Consider the following 18,196-nt stretch of genomic DNA (forward strand, 5'->3'; position numbering starts at 1 on the left):
GACAGAGAGAGACAGAGAGAGATGACAGTTGTGTGTACCTGTGTGCTGCGTGCTGCGTCTGCGCGTCTCTTTGTACAAACAATTACTTCAAAAACAGCGATTTTACCACCTCGTTGCTGGGGAATATAATGTAGCGATCTAGTATCTAGGCTATTTTATTCATGAAAATCACGGGGAAGCGTTGACAACAAGTTTGTGTGTGTGTGCAGCGCAATCAGTGATCTCTGACCTCTCTCTCTCTCTCTCTCTCTCTCTCTCTCTCTCTCTCTCTCTCTCTCTCTCTCTCTCTCTCTCTCTCTCTCTCTCTCTCTCTCTCTCTCTCTCTCTCTCTCTCTCTCTCTCTCTCTCTCTCTCTCTCTCTCTCTCTCTCTCTCTCTCTCTCTCTCTCTCTCTCTCTCTCTCTCTCTCTCTCTCTCTCTCTCTCTCTCTCTCTCTCTCTCTCTCTCTCTCTCTCTCTCTCTGTGTGCGTGTGTGTGTGTGTGTGTGTGTGTGTGTGTGTGCGTGAGTGATGCGTGTTGGTTAGTGTGCATCAATTAAAGCAGCGCATTAATATAGAACGTGATTAAACTGACTTGGAACTACCTGTGCATTAAACGGTTTTACTGCATACCTGCCAGCCAATCAGAATCCAGTATTCTGGATAATATAATAATTTTTTATAAGATTAAGAAAACACTAAAACTAAAACAAATCATTTACTGTAAATGCTAGTGAATTTTGGCATCACAACATTATTATGTACAGCATGAAAGATGGTGAAAGTATTCGGACATTTTGTATCTGACATACCGGCGTCAGTTGCCTTGCTTCACTGCCATTCATAATACCTTTCCGTGACCTCATGAGATAGGAAACTGTCCACTGAATTCAAAATTTTGGTGGAAGTTGCAAGTCATCTGGGTACTTTTTGTCTAATGTTTTTCGAATACTATGAATTTGGACATACTACTTTTTTTTACTTACTATCGCCTACTATATAGTATTGTTTTTGTCCATACAATGAAAGTCAGTGGTCACCAAGACTGTATGGCTACCAGCATTCTTCAAAATATATTTTTCGGTGTTCCTCAGAATAAAGTCATTTAGATTTGGAACAACATGAGGGTAAAAAATTATGATAGAATTTTAATTTTTTGGATGAACTCTCCATTTAAATTAATGACTCATAATAATAGACAAGGGACCTTTGCGCTGCTGGTTACATAGTCCCTAAAAGCTTAACACTTTATAGTAGAGAGCTTAGAAAGTCCAAAGGAATTGAATAAAAGTTTGTATAATTTGACCCTGTAATGTAGCATCCAGCATAATACTGCATAATCTAGTCCTTTTAAAGGGGTCATATGATGCTTTTTTAAAGATCATTATTTTGTGTATTTGGTGTAACAGAATATGTTGACATGCTTTAATGTTCAAAAAACACATTATTTAGGAAAACTTGAAATCGCATCATATGACCCCTTTAAAGTTAGTGCTAGAATAGATCATGTAATTTAAATGTTAAAATAAACAGAAACAATTAAATATCCATTATTGGTGATATAAAAATTAAAAAAAACTTATATCTGTTATGGTGCTGATATATTGTGCATCCCTAACCCAATCAGAGTTTGGGAAATCTGTTCCGGAAGCTATTACTAATACTGAATTATATCTCAAATCTCTTTGTGCTGTTACTTTTTTTAAGTAGACTTGCATTTTGTACATGGCAGATGATAAAAGAGGTGTAAAAAAATCCCATAAACTTAGATTGAAGGAGGGACCCACGCTACTACTAGAAATTCATGGTCAGCTAGTAACCACTCGGATCATGCTAGCAAGCATAGCAAGTAGGGCTGTGCAAAAAATCGAATGCGATTTTCATGCGCATCTCGTCAGTAAAGCCGCTCCTGTGATTAGTAGTAAATCTCCAGCAATTAATCGCCTGCGATTTTGAACGCGATTTTGTGTAGCTCGTCAGTGAACTACGGCTCTGTGTAGTAAATGCCGCTCCATCTGAAAGCACGTGCTGGAGATTTACTACTAATCACAGGAGCGGCTTTACTGACGAGATGCGCATGAAAATCGCATTCGATTTTTTGCACAGCCCTAATAGCAAGAAACATAATAAAAACACTCCAAATGTCTTAGCAGCCACATATTAATTCTCTTTTAACCCTAAACTTCTTAGCAGTCTGGTAGTAAGTTTTGCATGGGCAAGATCACTTCAGGTTTGCCATATCTGCGAACAACATAACTGGCCCAAAACTAGCCTAATGACCCTATTTCAAATTTAAAACCTCAAAATACCACTTCCATACCTAAATACCCATTTTACGGTCACTGTTATGGTATGTGTTATACACAATTTCAACTTCCCTATAATCTAACAGAGCTCACAAGAAACTCAAAGGCTCCCTACCAGTGCCACTCCCTAACAAAACTTATCAATATCAAGCACAGTTTTATCATTGGTAGAATATAAAATGAATAAAATATTTCAAGTAGAATACAATTTATGCAATATATCAAATCTTTAACCCACTGGAAGAAAAATCAAACCACGGCAACAGTTTAAAAGTAAATTGGAGAAAAGGGGCTACTTTTTTTTTTCTTTTGTTTTCACAGAAATTGCCTTTTACCTTTAAATACAGTGACACATTTCTTGATTGCCAGTTTGTTGTGCCATTTAGTTTTTTTGATTTATTCAACGGTATAGAGTCATGGATCGTGCTGTGCTCTTATGCGTTGTAATTGATTTGTGGGTCTGTGAGGATTGAGAGTCTGTTCGTGTGCCATTTTTGGGCCCTTCTCTCACTTTCCCTCTCATTTTACTCTTTTCCTCCCCTCTGCGCTGGGCTCTGCTTCCTGGCTAATGGCCCAGGGGTGCCATTCATGGTCGAGCGTGTGTATGTGTGTGACAGAATGGGGAGATGGAGGGGGGCAGGTCAGAGGAAATTGCTTGTGTGAGGTCCCGTGGCGCAGGTTCTCTTCACCAGCTCCAGGAGGAGAGATTAGAGTGAATCAGTGTTAGTGTGACATTTAGCACCGCAAAAGTGCAAGAATAAATCATAAGCCGACAAAAGAGAAATGTGTATGGCAGTCCTCTGTGACCCGTCCATCCCATACTTACTTTTCTCTCCTCTCTTTTTTCGCTTGTCGTGCTCCTCTTTCTCCTTTCCTGTGCCCCGCGGGGAAGCTGTGATCATCACAGGTGAGGGGATCTCAGTCCTCTAGAGCTGTTTGGATGATCTTTAGTGTCTTCTTATGTAGGATGTACTTGTTGTTATTGTATGTCATGAAACAGCCCATATCCCAAAGCAATTTCAGTGCAAAGGATCAGACGGCAGGCTTTTTTAGTCACTGAGATGTAGACAGCTGCTAAAAAAAGCATGAAATTGCACATTCAAATAGGGCTGGGCGATATGACGATATTATCGTATATCGACGATGTCTCGTAAGTATCGCAATGTCGATGTCAACAGTCAGGTAACAGACGATTATCGACATTATCGGAAAAAAAAATGACAAATGATAAACCTAGTAAGTTGCAAAAAATATTTTACATAGCCCCATAGTCACCATACAGGTCTTTTTGCATGCAAGAATGAAATAATTTAGTAGGAGGGTTGGGAATCGAAAAGCTATTCCAATTCGGAAATCAGATCAGATGCGTAAGGTCAGGAATCAAATTAATTGTTATAAAATTAAATTTCGATTCTGCTTCTCGATTTCTGTATGCACATTTATTGTGATTTCACAAGATTCAACTGCAAGAAGACTAAATAGAACTCACTTCCGCACTCGCGCGCTGTTTTCTGTGCTGCGCACACACACACAAAGCCGCCTCTTATATACGCGAACACTGGACTGAGCTCTGTTTCTCGCATTCTTACACATTCGAATGGGCAAATACACACAGAATTATATCAAAATATCCCATAAATACAATCAGTTATGTCTTAAGTGAACGTAAAGAGTTGAGAAAGAAAACAAGGGTGTATTGGATCCGTGCATTGACAGCAGCCGTTGCCGCCAGTCATTAATGTTAATAAAAGAACAAAAGAAGAGAATTTCTCACTGATCTTGACTGAATCACTTTTGTAACCTCAGTTTATATTTTATTTGTCTGTTGTTCGGCGCTGACTACTGTAATGACAACGCGCATCTGTGTATGCGATTATTTTGGAGATAAAGTTTTGTTGCAAATGGATGAAGACATTAGTAGGCTTCTCAGCTCGGGAAGCTTCTCAGCTTCTCAGCTCTTGCTCAGAATTAGTTTTTAATCCCTGCATGATTTTAGTCATACATGAAAAATATCAAATATGTTATAGCTTGACTACAAGTTTAAAAACAACACTGCAATTGTTATAATTAAGGAAATTAAACTTACCATCATGAAATGTGTCTACACAGGCGATAATGCCAAAAAGAAAGAGAAACAACATTTTATTCAAGACATTATTATATAACATCAACATTCATTTATCATTCTTACAATTACTGCCAGAATGTCCAACTTCACCATGATGAACTTAAAATTGGGTTCTATTATTTTTCCTCAACAGTTCTCCTCACAAAAAGAAATTCATTTCAAAAACACATTTGATAAGAATAGAGTGGAAATTATTAGCAACACCAAAATAACAGCAAAGCTAAAGTTTTCTGTTAGTTTAAGCACAAACTAAGAAAAGTAAAACCAAACTTTGTGTGTTTATGGTGCAAGTCGGCAGTGTTGTCTCGGCGGGGGGCGGGGTGTGGTGGATGTGGGGCTTATGTAGACGATATTATCAGATACCGCGGTATTTTTAAAGGCGATTATCAATACGATATTTTTGTATACCCAGCCCTATACTCAAAGGAGTTTAAATTTGAAGTAGGGCTGTCAGTAGTTACAATTTTAATTCATTAACATAAAATACCAGTTAATTGGTGACATTTTCAATATTTGCAGAGAAAAACTCCCAGACGTAGATAATTCAAAGACATTATTATGGAAGATGAGTAAAATATTGAATACAATAAAATGCTTTAGAATCCATTTATTATTTGTCAATTTATTATTAGCTCAAACAGTATAGCATGGCACTAGCAATGCCAAGGTCATGGGTTAAATTCCCAAGGAAAGCAGGAACTGATAAAATGTATACTTTGAATGCTAAGTTGCGTTGCGGGTAAAAACATCTGACAGATAAATATATGTTAATATATAATTGAATATAAGCCAAATGAGGCAGACTTGGGGGCTTTTCACTGTTCCAATTCAGAATAGGTATAATGGTCAAATAGGCATAATTATTGCAAGCAACAAGTGAAATGTTCGTAAAAATAGAAAAAAGACTGCCTAGGCATGTGTGATCAGACAGCATTGTTTGATAAATTGACCATTCAGAATAGTCGCTATGTGTCACAAAAGTCTCAAGCACTTTTACAGAGCTGAATCTTTTACTCAGTCTCAAGAAAAATGTATGGTTTTCCGTCACAGAGTTGCAATTCATGACAGGGCTGCCAATTGGAATCAACTTGAATGCATGGCTAACTCAAAAACCTGCTGTAATCTCTTAAAATCTTGACCCCTGAGCAAAGTCAAAGTCATAGTTCAGCTTATTTCTAACATTTGAGCGATGTACGCTATGATTCAAGTTTGGGGTTGTTGTTGTTTTTTGTTTTTTTGTCTCTGCATTTATTTAATCAAAATACGGTAAAAACAATAATGTTGTGAAAATATTATTACAATTTAAAATAACTGTTTTCTATTTTAATATATTGTTCATCATAGATTCCTCTCTCAGTGTTATGATTCAAAGCCTTTGGGACAATTTGGATAATTTGAAAATGGATAGTTTCTTTGGCTAAACAGAACTCTTTTTAATTTTCTCTCATAAGTTTTTTTCTCACATATTCTTCCTTGCAACAATTCTTGCTGTTGGTTACAGAAAAAGGCCAAGTTCTGATACTGTATGTGCAATTCAAGTGTTTATGTGTTTTTCCTAAAAACATCAGGATGTCTGTGAATATTTTCTGATCTTCACACATATACGCTTACCCAAGGTCAGCCGAAGTTCACTTAGTTCAAGCCATTTGTGTTTGGTCTATCACCCTGTATGGATACAAAGCAGCGCCCTCAGCTTCATACTTATCAGATGTCTGGTAGACATATGAAGCGAGCAGCAACTATTATAAAAGCCCTGTTTGGATGGGACTAGTTTTCCCTGAGGAGTCAAGTTAAATTTGTGTTTCACAGCTTTTAATATTGATTTTAATCCTTTCCAAATCTGTTTTTCTCACCCAACCTCAGGACAAATTTTGGAGCAAATTATCTGCTGTTTTATTTTTTTTACTCTGGGGTCCTCTGAGAAACCAAATGCCATCTGGGCAGGAATGTCTGTGTTGTGTATTATTTTGTCAAATTTATTTTGACCTTCGTCGAATACAGCAACTAAAGCAATATTTCTAGTTTCACTGCCTGCTGAACCTTCAATATAGATTTAGAATTTTATGCCAACTTTTATGCCAAAATAACAGTTGGTGGTTCAAGTACTGCTGCCATCTTATCCGATTTGAAAAGAAAATTAAATCAATAAGGAAAGTTGCTGCTCAGAACGGCCACTGTAGAGCAGCGTCTGGTCTGATCCTCATTACTTATTAATTTTTTTTTTCTTTTAAATATGTGCATAATGTTTTAACTAGCACATACTGTATATAAGTTTGTTGTATTGTAGTTATAAGTTTAGTTGCATTTTGCAGTAATTAGAATAAAGCTTAAATAAAATAAAATAGGAATATTAGATTAAAAAAACTAAACCTACAAAATGTGGCAACTAACTAAAATAAGTTTAATTACTAGATTAAAGCCATCTAAAAATATTTAAAACAAAAACTAACATAGAAATGACAGACACAACTAAATTAATACAATGTAAACTGCAGTTAAAATGAATTAATAAATGTTAAAAAGTATTAAAAAATAATAATAAATAATATAATAGTACATAAATAATACTAATTTAACACTGTAACGTAACACCGTAACATCTGTAACATCTGTAACACCCAATCTTAGTAAAAACTGCAGAGATCCAAATTCACAGATGTCTTAAGTTATCCTAGCTCAAACTTCATTTGGAAAGTCTTGGTTTTGATGGTTATGCATGCTCTTCTGCATAGGAGATGACTTTGGAGGAGAGACAGCTAATAATGGACCTGAACAAGTGTGATTTTGGAGAACTCCATGCTATGCATAAAAAGAAGGTGGAAGCCAGGAAGAACTTAAGCAAAGAGAAGAAGTTGGTAGGTGTCCTTCATAACATCTGAATGTTTTAAATACGATATAAATCAAAGTTACAATCTTTAAATTGACCAATGCTCCTCTGATGTTCCTCTGAATTGATAAATGTTCTCCAGGTTAACAAAGAGGCCAATCAAAAAATTGTTGAGGAGTATGGATACTGTGTGTTGGACCACCATCGTGAACACATTGGGAACTTTAAGATCGAACCTCCAGGGCTTTTCCGAGGCAGAGGAGACCATCCTAAACAGGGAATACTGAAGAAGAGGATTCAGCCTGAAGATGTCATCATCAACTGCAGCAAGTGAGGATCAGTCATAACAGTCCGCTGTCAGCATAGCTTGTTCGAGCCATATTAAATGTTTAGAAGTGGGATCATTGCTGTAGCACTCTGGCATGAATTCAAGGCCTAACAAAAGCACATCACAGATATGTTTCATAGAAAGTTGTATGCCACTATTTTCCCTCAAGAGCTCTTTTGAAAAAACATACATATGCAATATCATGTTTCTCTCTACAATAAGTGTGTTGTGTTCAGAGGAAGTGTAAGGTTTGAATTTACCCCACAGGGATTCTCGTATCCCAGAACCCCCAGCTGGTCATCATTAGAAGGAAGTTCGTCATGACAACACCGTAACATGGCTAGCAAGCTGGACCGAGAATGTGCAAGGATCACGTAAATATGTGATGCTCAATGCCAACTCCAAACTTAAGGTATACATTATAGTCTCCACTTCAAATTTCAAAGCTTTAGCACTTAAACAATAATTATTATTTGAAAATAATTTTTGCTATTTAACTATGCACAATTATAATCTATGTATGTGGTTGGTTGCATTTTACTTACGTGTACCATTTCTTTCCCTTTACCTGTTGTCTGCTACCATATCAGAATAGATTTGTTACCCTTTTAGGTTGTGACCCATCACATATCTAGAAAAGGCATTTTCAAACTTTGCAGGAAACCCCCTAAATATTAAAGGATTAGTCCACTTCCAGAATAAAAATTTCCTGATAATTTACTCACCCCATGTCATCCAAGATGTTCATGTCTTTCTGTCTTCAGTCACAAAGACATTAAGGTTTTTGAGGAATACATTCCAGGATTTTTCTCCATATAATGGACTTCAATGGTGGCCAACGGGCTGAAGGTCCAAATTGCCATTTCAATGCAGCTTCACAGGGCTCTACACGATCCCAGCCGAGGAATAAGGTCTTATCTAGCGAAACGATCATTTTTGGTCATTTTCTTTAAAGATAAATAAATAAAGTATATACTTTTCTAAGCTTGTCTTTAACCACAAATGTGTTTGAAATATGGAAAATAATTTAATTACTTAGAGTAGAATGTCAAATTTCAGAACTATTATTATTGTTATTAAGTAACTTTATTTTTTACTTTTTTGGGGGGTTTGGCTGTAGAAAAATGTGCTGCAGTATAATCTACCTAGATAAATTCAGATTGGTCGCTTTATATGTTGGTCAGACAATCTTTTTCTTTACAAGTTAAAGGTTCTTGGTCAGAATAAGCTGCAATCTGGGAAGTCGTGGCCTAATGGTTAGAGAGTCGGACTCGTAACCCAAAGGATGCGGGTTCGAGTCTCGTACCGGCAGGGATTGTAGGTGGGGGGAGTAAATGTACAGCGCTCTCTTCCACCTTCAATACCACGACTGAGGTGCCCTTGAGCAAGGCACCGAACCCCCAACTGCTCCCCGGGCGCCGCAGCAAAAATGGCTGCCCACTGCTCCGGGTGTGTGTTCACGGTGTGTGTGTGTTCACTGCTGTGTGTGTGCACTTTGGATGGGATAAATGCAGAGCACTAATTCCGAGTATGGGTCACCATACTTGGCCACATGTCACTTTCACTTCACTTCAATTAGTCAAAAGTCTGGCAACATGAGAGTAATATTTTAGTGAGTACCTTATTATTCACTTGATTAAAATGTACTTTGTTGCCCTTTCCCTTCTCTCTCTGCCTGTACATCCCTTCATTTCCAACTCATCTTCACATCCTCTTCACCTCATGACTGTCTGTCTCTGTCACCTTGTTAACAATAGATGTGATTTGATGTCACATTTTAGCACTGAGTCCGGGCCAATCAAACAGAGCAGATGTGTATTCACGTGTTCTGCTGAGTTATGCTCACTTAGTTTCAGCTCAGCACCTCATCTTCACCCTCGTTCCTCTCATTTCCTCTCGCTAATTTAATTAGGAAGCAAAGCGATCCTTTTCATCAGAACTGAGTGATGGACACCTCTCAAGAAACCTAGTAATCATAACTGAAAAAGAACAGGTTCCCAGCACTGTCTCCGAACCACCTCATCACTTTGCTTTTCTTTCCTGAGTCCTTTCCTTTGTCTGCTTCCTGTTGCTTTATATGTGCTGAATTAGTGAAGATTAAGTTATTTTACACTATGTTGGTCACTTTGCTGTTGCTGTGGCAACAAAGTACCTTTTTTATTTGTACAAATTAAGTGCTAGTGGCTGGATTCAGACAAACCTGATTGCAATAGAGATTTTTAAAAGATGTGTTTTCATACAAAGGTCAATATGATATTGGTTTTCTTTTTTTGGACTTGTGTATTTTTATTACTTTTTTTCATTTTTTCATTTCTTTTCTTTCTTAAAGATTCCATGAAATCACTATATGACTTTTGTGGCATTTAGTTCATGTCTGTTAGTTTGAAGTCATCTGTATGCTAGTGATGTGCTTTTAGCTAATATATAAGCTTTTTGATATTTTCTGCCCCAACTTCGTGTTTCATTAGAAAGTAAAATTACACAGGTAAGGCTGGCAAAAAAATGTGTTAGTCAAACCATTTCATGGAGTCTTAAATCAATTTTTTTTTATCTCTTATGAAGAAATCTCTTTGTCACCTCAGAATTCAATCTGTTCCTTTGGAATAAGATGGTACTTTAAGACAGATCACTCATGGTGTGTCAGGCCGAGCTGCCCCTTGTCAGATCATTTGGTTTTTTTTGTTACTTTTTTTTTTTGTCTCCTGTAGGGTGAGAAGGATTGGGAAAAGTATGAGGTGGCTCGCAGACTGAAGACATGTGTGGATGCCATCCGAGCCCAGTACCAGGAGGACCTCAAGTCCAAACAGATGGGCACACGCCAGAGAGACGTAGCCCTCTACTTTATTGACAAGGTCAGGCCACACAAGCTGCACAGCCATAATTTGTGTACTTGCACTACATCAGAGGGATTTCAATCATGATGACTTTATTTTAGGAAGACCAAAGCATTCGAGTGTACCGTTAATCAGTTCACGTCAATTAAAATCCCTGTTGAGAATAAATACAGCAGAGATTGAGAAGTCACAGAGGACAGCATGGTGCATTATTTCTTGGGCATTTGTTTAAACTGTGACAACCACTCAGAAATATCTGCAGGTGTTCATAGGAGGTTATATTATGCAGTAAATTTTTCCCCTGTGGTTAACTTACATTGTTAATGGAGGTCTTTTGGATTGTGTGTTAATGAATTTTGGTAACTGAAGATGAGTTGCAAAATCCACAGATTTCAGAACAAGATATTTTTGCATCTTAATTTCAGTTAATGGACGTTTTGGACTTAAGATCTGACAGTTACAGTATGTTTCATACTAAACCGAAATCTTTCATTCAAAAGATCAAAGTTCATTTTCTCATGTTACGGTTAATTTAAGTTACTTTATGAAGCTAGAAAATAATATTATGTTGATTCATAAATAACATCACATATATTCAAAAAGTGAGAAGTATTCAAGGCTGCTTTCATTGACCCATCTGACGATCTGACCAATCATAATGCAGAATCTGCCATTTTGTCCGACAAACAAACCAGACAAGAGAGTAGATTAACGTCAGTGGACTTAAACTTGAAAAAGTGTGTGTATTGATGTCTTTCCACGGTTGAAACCAGATACCTTCTGATGATCATTCTTGCTTATTTTGTGCTATAACTAGTAAAGAGGAAGAGGTGATGGGTTCACTTGCAGCTTGAACTGGGGTGCTACAGCGTCACAACAATTTAAAGAGCCACAAAACGATATTTATGGTTTGAATTACTTAAAAAATGACTACATTTAAAAGCTGTTTAATTGATGTAACTTTTCTCATAGGACCACATTTGTCACAATTGCAACTTTCTCATACCTGCAACTATTTTTCATAATTTCACTATAAATTCATATCTATCAGTTGAGACTATTTCTCATTTTAGCAATTTTTTCAATTGCAACTTTCTCATAATTGTGACTGTTTTCATGATTGCGACTTCTTATCTCACAATTGCAACTTTATTTCTCATTATAGCAAACACCACAAATGCAACCTTTTCGTAATTGTGACATTGTCATGATTGCAAATTCATATTTCACAATTGCATAATAGCATATCTTAATATAAAATTTATCAGTTGCGAATTTCTCCCAATTTGCAACTTTTAGCTTTTAGTCTACTGTCATATCCAAACATTCACAAACAGATGAGCATTCGCTCTAAGATGTTCTGGAGATGTAGTGTCATGTCTGTATGAAGCAGGTGCATGTTTGTGTTAAACTCTTCAGCTGGCTCTGAGAGCAGGTAATGAAAAGGAAGAAGGCGAGACGGCAGACACCGTGGGTTGTTGCTCACTACGTGTGGAGCACATCACTTTACACGACACACTGGACGGGCAGAAGTGTGTAGTAGAGTTCGACTTCCTGGGTAAAGATTGCATCCGCTACTACAACAAGGTCCCTGTGAACAAAAGGGTAAGAACTTTTTTTTAAAAGACAGGTTGTACTGGCTTACATTTAAATTTCTGTCTGGTGTGTTTTGATTTTTATAAACTTTCCATATTTAAGTTTCAAGTTTAACAAACTTCAATTGACTACTTGAAATCTACATTTAAAAACTTTTTTTTTTTAACCTTTATTTGCGCTCAGCTGCTAGAACTTGTTTGCTTGCATAGGTTTCATAATGTAAATGAGAACATTTGAAAGAAGTTCATCAAGTGAAAATTAATTAGTTTCTGAATATCTTGCAAGTTTATTTGGCGACAGGCAGACTCTGCGGAAATGTCAGATATAATTGCAGGTATGGTGAAAACCAACCCCCACTTCCTCATCATCTCATTATAGGCATAATGAATAACAATTAATGCCTTTGGAACTTCGTGTCACATGATCTGGAGCTGATCTTTGGTTTTAGTTTCATTACTGTCAATACGCTGTTATTCCTTTTCTGTTTTTAGTAAAATAACGAATCTGAAACTACATGTCCAGGTGTCTGAGGCTACATTGGAAATGTGGCATTAAAACCTAAGTTTAGAAATGGAAAAAAAAAAGAAATATTTAAGATTCTGCACTATTTTTAACTCACTAATTAAATAATGAAATTTGTGACATTGATCAGGTAACTGAGCAGTTTTACTTCCATTGAAGTGCAAGATGCTCTTTCAGATCATCTCAAATCATGCTGGAGAACATGATCATCTGGTTTTACACAAACTTGTGGAGTTCATGCAGCTCAAGTGCTGCTGTCATTAATGCAAACAAATACTAAGACACAGTGGAATTCACATTAATGTCCCAATTCAACTTTTCACTCAAACTATTATGCTGATAATATAATTTGTAATGAAAAATTTGCACTAGTGGCCTGAGAGTTTTGGACCTGCTTTATTAGGGTCAGTGTTGAATGTGTGATCATGTTAATTTTGATCTCCCCTCTATGTGCTTATTAGACGGGAAGGTCAGCATATGAATCAATCATTACTACCATACGACGGTGTTAAATTGGGGGGAAATGTTCCAGAAATATAAATTCTGTCATTGCTTGGCGAGTGGTCTGTTTACTTTCTTCTTCATGCATTTGGCTCAAGGATAAATTGTTATTCAAATGAGACCGATATAAAAGCACCAACATCTGCTACCATTAATTAGTTCCATGCATATTTTAGCTGGTTTATTTAGTAGGAGTGGAGGAAAACAGGACTTCTGCGAAATGTCAAATATAATTGAGAGTGCCTCTCCCTCTCTCTTTCCTCTCCTCTAAACCTCTGTTCTGTGCATATGATAAACAATCTAACATGTGTTTTCTGTTTCAGGTTTTCAAAAACCTCAAGCTTTTCATGGAAAACAAGCAAGAAGGAGACGACCTCTTTGATCGACTCAATGTGAGTGTAATGTTCTGAAACGGCAGCAAGACAGTCATAGATTTTTCATGCTGAGGGATACGATTCTCGAGAGACTTGCATCATAAGAGCTCACACTAAAGAATGGTAGTATTTCTTTTCAGCCTGTTTTTTTTTTTAAATATATATTTCATTCTTAATTTTTGCAGCTGAAAGATTCTGCCCTCACTGAAGGACAGAGACGAATTTTGAGAGAAAATTTGGAAAACTGTTTGTGTGTGTGTGAGATAGAGAGAGAAATGTGCCCTTTCAGTGAGGTCAGGTTTGGTAATGGCGGGCCATCGTGGGGAGGGAGCGTTAATCTGTACTTTGGGCTCTTCCGATTGACTCGGCGAAAGGCCGAGCGAAGGGGTGAATGAGGGAGGATGCGACAGAGTAATTCTGGCCCTCTTCCACAAAGTGCTGCAAATCTTAATGCATGCTGCTGTGCTTTTAAGCTTGTGTGCACAAGTGTGGGCATATATGATCAGAAAAAATAAGTGTCTTTAACTTGGCTGAACACTCAATAGAACAGACGCTGTTTTATATATTACACACAGTTGCAATCATTTACCTGGCTATCTAAACATTTTAATGAGGGAAAGCTTGCATAAGAGGATACGAATGGGGTTTTTAACTCACCTATTGCATGTTCTATTACTTTTCTTTACTTTTTTTTCTACGCGTACAATAAAATGGGAGAAAATATACCATAAAAGTTTGTCATTTCCACATCACTTTCCACCGTTTTGTCTCTTCTCTTCATATTCTCACAATGGCAAAAAGGCCAAAAATAATGAAAAGGGCTAACTATAATTATATACAAACTAATATGCTTGTCTACTAATTATAGTCTTATCCCTATAATACAACGACATGTTCAACATGCGTCAAGTGTCTTGCCATTCCGCGTGTCATCAGACGGCAGTGCGTGTGCTGGACATTAGCAGCGGTTGACATGCTAGGACACAGCTGGTGTCATTAGCATATAGTATCTTTAAAGATATCATACAAACTAATATGCTTGTCTACTAATTATATTCTTATCCCTATAATACAACTGTAGAGCTGAAAAGGGACATTTAGTCATTTTTATGAGGATGTCCCCAAAAGTAGCTTGTCAGGTTTAGCTAACATTTGAGGGACATTTTTCAGCAGTTGTGTTCCCAGAAGTATAGTTCGGTTAAAAACAGACACACACACACACACACATATAAACTCTTAGCTGTGTTGCTTTGAGTCATTGGATGTCCTAGCACAAATGTCACATTGTTCCCTGGTGAACAGTGTCGAACAGACCGACATGTTCAACATGCGTCAAGTGTCTTGCCATTCCGCGTGTCATCAGACGGCAGTGCGTGTGCTGGACATTAGCAGCGGTTGACATGCTAGGACACAGCTGGTGTCATTAGCATATAGTATCTTTAAAGATATCACATCTAGCTTCATTAGAATGCAGATGTATGCCTGTACTCGTATCGTCTTCCCCTGGATAGCACAGTTTCTGAAGTACATATTTGGATTTTTAGTACTTTGGTCTTAAAGGAAAAGTGAGAAAGGGTTTTACTTAAAAGGTTTTCGAATGAGTGTGATGTTGGGCACACATCAGACAGCTTGTTGGTTGCATAGCTTGTTTTGAGCCCTTTTTAAGACACATCTTGTTGATGTAGGCAGATATGTTTTCTTTATGTCTGCAACATACAACCCATACTCCTGCACTCACAAATCTATTAGTTGGAACAAATTGTCTGATATCTTTGGAAGAGGAAAAAAAGACTGCTCTGTTGAGATTTGCTCTTTTAGACATCTTTTTTTTTGCGCATTTATTTCTAGACAATAAAGGCAACAGCGCCATCTTGTGGTTAACAGTGAAGCTGGGTAGTAAAATATGATTTCTCCCTGTTTGTGTTTGAATACTACCTTTAATGTGTTGTTTTTGCCTTTAAAGACTCAAATGCTGAATAAACACCTGAGTTCCCTCATGCCAGGATTGACTGCAAAGGTTTTTAGGACATACAACGCCTCCATAACCCTGCAGCAAAAGCTGAGAGAACTCAGCAACGGCAAGTGTCTTGGTTTTTTTTTGCTGCTTCTCTTTCTCTCTCCTGTTTTCTTTCTCCATTCTATCAGTCAAATTTCAAATGAACATTCAACATCAAGACAACTAGTACAACTTCCAGATGTTCAGTCATGGCGTCAGTATGGATTTATGTTGGAACATTTGCTAAAATGCTTGAATATGATGCCAATATGGATTGCTGTCAGTGTTCAAAACAACATTGTACATTTTGACAACTGTGAGTCCACAGGGACATATGGATATTGTTAGTATGACAGTGTCCAAACTTTATGTAAGCAACATAATCAACAAAGTCTCTACTTTGCAAACACGCGTGTTTAGCTGCAGTTTCACGTCAGTGTATGAGTCCGTAGTTCATTGCAGCCTCACTGACTGTCTATCAGGGTTATTAGTTTTCTTTTCTTTTTTTAAATATTTGTGGTTTTAATTTCTATTTTGTTTTCAATTTGTCTTTTCAATTTAGTTTCTATTTTTATTAATTATTATAAAAAATACTTCTGTTTTATTTTCATTTAGTTTTTTCAATGTAGTTTAGATTTTATTCATTTTAATTTTGATATTTTAGGGCTGCATAAGTTAATGTTTAACATTGCTAAATTTCTCAGCCCAATCTAGTGCTACTGCTGTGGAGAGTTTTTAGGTTCTAAAGGTTTCAAGTATAATATACCATGTATCTAAAATATTTTGTGATATTTGAGTTAGTTTTGGAGTGATAAAAATAGTTTAGTTTAAGTTTTCCCAGTTATGTTACATTTAGTTTTGGTTTTCTTTAACCATTACCATGCTGTCGATGTCCAGAGTTTTGGACTTTTTTTGCACACTTGCAGTGTATATATTGCTTAAGTAGTAGCTAATCAGAAAATAACATGATTTCTGAGTTGCAACATTGAGTTTTTCCTACAAGGTATCTATAAACTGCTGAAACATCTGGATTCAGTCAAAATTGCTCAGATTAGAAAGTGTTTATGTGCCTTAAGTGCTTTAATGTTGCTTCATGAAATCCCTATATTGAAAAAGGATTAATGTTTTTCAAAGCTACTTGTCGAAATTAGATTAGTGGACTAGAAATAATGGTTGTATAATTATGGTGAATTTATTATACAGTATATATATAATGTTATAATTCACTGTTTTATACATTATATACATTTAATTCAACTGTCTGACAAAATGTCCTGTTGCTTTTAGCTTGTTGTAGTTATGAAATATCAAGAGAAAAACTACTTAATAACATGGAAGATATTGCTTTTAGCGCATCATGCCTGGTTAGGACACGGTTTGACGGGCACATTCTAGTTTGTTTGCGCCGCTAGCAGTGTGAACGGGGTTCTCATTAATTACCGAATTGTGTGTTTGCGCTAATGACAGACTTTTGAATGTTTGTGAGTAGTATAACTATCTGAGGATCTCTAGAGCGAGTGCTGCAGTGTGTGCATGTGATGTGTGTGTAATGCTGGGGTGGAGGTGTCAGATCGCCACTGAGAGGAAATCTGTTTTCTGCATCCGCTACAAGCTCTAATTAAATCAGCTCAGTGTGTGGCAGGGTCTCGCTCATCAGGTGCCATGTGCTTTGTGTGTATAAGTGGTGGGCATGTTGGCCTGGAATTTACAAATTTACACAGACAAGCCTGTTTAAGGTCCTGTAATTATCAACTTTTTGGCATTTTAACCATGTTTTTGGCGCTTTTCCTTTGATTCACCTCGAAGTAAAAAGTGAAAGTGAAGTGTGGCCAAGTATGTTGACCCATACTCAGAGTTTGTGCTCTGCATTTAACCCATCCAAGTGCACACACACACACACAGCAGCGAACACACATGCACACCGTGGACACACACGGGCAGCCATATTGCTGCGGCGCCCGGGGAGCAGTTGGGGGTTCGGTGCCTTGCTCAAGGGTCTCATCTCAGTCGTGGTATTGAGTGTGGAAGAGAGCACTGGTTATTCACTCCTCCCACCTACAATCCCTGCCGGACCTGAGACTCGAACCCACAACCTTCGGGTTACAAGTCCGACTCTCTAACCTAAAAAAATATTAGTTTTCATGAAGAAAGTGCTTTTTGATTTTTATAACCGTTAATTTATTTAGCCTTTTTTTAAATAATTTTTATTACAATTAAGCACAATTCTCTTTTACTATAAGGTGAAAAAAATCATTATTATTTTAATGCAAAAATATAGCTTAAATTGAATTATTTACAATTTATATATGTACTTATATCTACTTATACAACATTTTTAATCGCAAATTACCCCCCAAAAGATAAAGTCATTGGGCCTCATTTATCAATCTAACGTGGAAACGAGTGCAGATCCGTGCGCACAAATCAATTTAAGACAGAGTTCACGTGTGATTCATGAAACATTCGTATGCCGCCAATCACATTGTACGAATGATCGTATGTTGATAAATGTGGCGGCTGAAAACAATCATCATTTGTATATCACGCCCCTAAAAACAGCCCGGTTTAGAAGCCTCGTCCCTAGAGTTTACGACACGGAGAAACGAAACCCGGCCAAAAAGAGGAAGTAATCTCGTCATTCGTATGGCGCCAATCTCATCGTACGAATGATCCAATGTTGATAAATGTGGCAGCAGAAAACAATCGTCATTTGCATATCACGCCCCTAAAAACGCCCTGGTTTAGAAGCCTCGCCCTAGAGTTTACGACACGGAGAAACGAAACCCGGCCAAAAAGAGGAAGTAATC

At 37.2% G+C, this 18,196-nt stretch overlaps 1 pseudogene; it reads left to right on the plus strand.

Annotated features, from left to right (window-relative positions):
* The window catches only part of LOC107670152 (DNA topoisomerase 1-like), a 27,270-nt pseudogene that overhangs the window by 6,497 nt on the left and 2,577 nt on the right, over positions 1-18,196 (plus strand).

Source organism: Sinocyclocheilus anshuiensis, unplaced genomic scaffold, assembly GCF_001515605.1.
Source record: "Sinocyclocheilus anshuiensis isolate Anshui unplaced genomic scaffold, SAMN03320099.WGS_v1.1 scaffold800, whole genome shotgun sequence".
Taxonomy (NCBI): Eukaryota; Metazoa; Chordata; class Actinopteri; order Cypriniformes; family Cyprinidae; genus Sinocyclocheilus; species Sinocyclocheilus anshuiensis.